The following is a 2500-nucleotide window of genomic DNA, read 5'->3' as shown; positions in this document are numbered from 1 at the left end:
GGGAAAAGCCATGAGGAGTCTGTCTCCATGGACGGTGGGACATGGTCTGATCTTACTCTGTCATTTAAATCAATTGAAGTTCCAAACTCAAATGAAAACCCATATTGTATTTTATTAGCATGCCTGTTAAGTTATAGCGTCGCAAAAGCATACAAATAACAAAGCGAAAGTGCTAATATATTTACCTTAACCAATCAGTAACGGAGCTCGCAGGTGAGTTCTACGTCACCACTCTCAATTGTTTACTGATTGGCCAAACACTGAGAGAACCAAGCTTGAGGCTTTTGCCAAACGATGTGCAGAGCCGAAATCTTTGGGTGGAGTACAGAGGATGGCGACGCCAGGCTATTCTCCGTGGGCCAGGGACAACAAACCCCCTTGCCCACTCTACCCCATCTTACCTGTCCACTTCCATGTTAAAGGGGTATGCCACTATTTTACGGCTTAATACAGTTAAAACCACAGACATCATAAATGAAGACTAGATACGTCATCGCGTATTTCAAGCACGTCCGCACAGGTCGGCCATATTAGAGCAGCCTAAACTCTCCACAGACCCTCCGTTACAGCTGAAGTAAAGTGAAGAGTTGAAACGTTGGGATACTTACAAATGTATTCTGTTGCTTTGCTGAAATATTGACACGTGTTTATAAATGGTAGGGCTCCTTAAAACTTAAGTGTAGACTGGGGTAAAACGCCCAGGAGAGTAATAGGCCTATGCTTCCCACTTAACCTATTTGTCCAAAAAAATAGATAGACCTACAGCTAATACACATTTTAATCATTGCTGTGCATTACGTTAACGGCATGGATATATTCATTGCATCAAATAAATTATAGACGACAGAGATGACGTACTGGAAGAGAGATGTAGCCTACAGCGCAACAAGTTAATTCTATCTGGATGGCTTTAGCGTCACGACTCATTTTGAACACAAGGTGGAGCTGTCGAAACCAAAGTAGAATGTAGACTAAAGTGAACGTTTATTTGTTATTTTACTGAAAATATAAAAGATTACTTTGTGCATTTGTTTATGGGGTCTATTTAATTACCTGAATAAGCCTACTGAATTATATTATACATGATTTTAGACCTATGAACATTATAATATAATGTAATATAATATAATAATAATGTAGATATGCATCACTATGCAGTATCAACATATACTTTCGTTTGGAATTTTTTATACTGTGCAAAAAACCAACCCTTTCGAAAATCGAAATAAATTTGAGGGAATTATGGCCATCTGAAGAGTATACAACACCAAAAACTCACTGCAACTGGTTGAGCCAGCAGGCTGCTTTAACATGGCCGCCATGCAAGGACGTTCGGCTTGCATGACGGGAACGCGGACGACGCATCTAGTCTTCATATATGATGTCTGTGGCTAAAACTGTATTAGTTAAAATGCTACATGCTACAGTGATCCATTGACTTTCACTAGCTTAGCGACATGCTCCCTCTTTTAACTTGTCTTAAAGCAAGATACCGCTTAACATGAAAAATAAGACACTTTACCACCTTTATAAACCCCGGCCAACGATTTTAACTGTATTAAGCCCCAAAATAGTGGAATACCCCTTTTAACTTCACCACACACCATGGTCTCTAAATAAACACCAGCCAGACGGCCAAATGCTGGTGAAATTTCAACTCGGCTGGTAGAAAATACCAGCTTGCTAGCCACTTTGACACGTTAATGACTGTGTGTTTAGTGAGACCATTTTGGCGGGTGATGAAAAAATAATAATTTAGAGCCCTGCCAAATACCTTGAACCAAAGTGTACTAAGGGCATCCATGTTTACTAGGTGAAACCACCAGACAGAGATTAAGAAAGAGAGATAAAGGAGAGTGAGGATTGGTTGTCAGTTTACTGAAAAACGCAACAATACTATAACTATAACCAGTAATCTATTCTCTCTCTCTCTCTCTCTATCTCTCTCTCTCTCTCTCTCTCTCTCTCTCTCCCTCCCTTTCTCTCTCTCTCCCTGTCTGCCCCCCTCTCTCTCTGTCTCTGTCTCACACTCTCTCTCACTGTGTCTGTCTCTCTCTGTCTCTCTCTCTCTCTCTCTCTCTCTCTCTCTCTCTCTCTCTCCCGTCAGCATAACATACAAGGAATCACAGAAATCGTAGTGTTAACATGCAGGACTGTTGTTGACAGGTTTGGCCGGAACCAGGACAAAGCCACCTGAGAGGCCCCCATACCCCCCAATACATCCAATGTAATGAGGAGGAAATGAGCCCGGGGACAACTGGTCCCTTTCCCCCCCATCCTGTCTGCCTCCCTGCTAACATCATCACACACTAGGAAACAAATGGTTCATTGTAGTACTAGCCAGGGCTCTAAAATCACTTTTTTCTCACCAGCCAAAACGGATAAAACATGTTAATCTTACTACTAAACACACACTCGCTAATGGGTAAAAGTGGCTAGTATGATGATCTTTTCTACCAGTCAAACTGAAATTTGACCAACATTCGGCCGGTTGGTTGGT

Source organism: Engraulis encrasicolus, chromosome 7 (genome assembly GCF_034702125.1).
Source record: "Engraulis encrasicolus isolate BLACKSEA-1 chromosome 7, IST_EnEncr_1.0, whole genome shotgun sequence".
NCBI classification, from domain to species: Eukaryota; Metazoa; Chordata; class Actinopteri; order Clupeiformes; family Engraulidae; genus Engraulis; species Engraulis encrasicolus.
Note: the sequence above shows the minus strand (reverse complement) of the source record.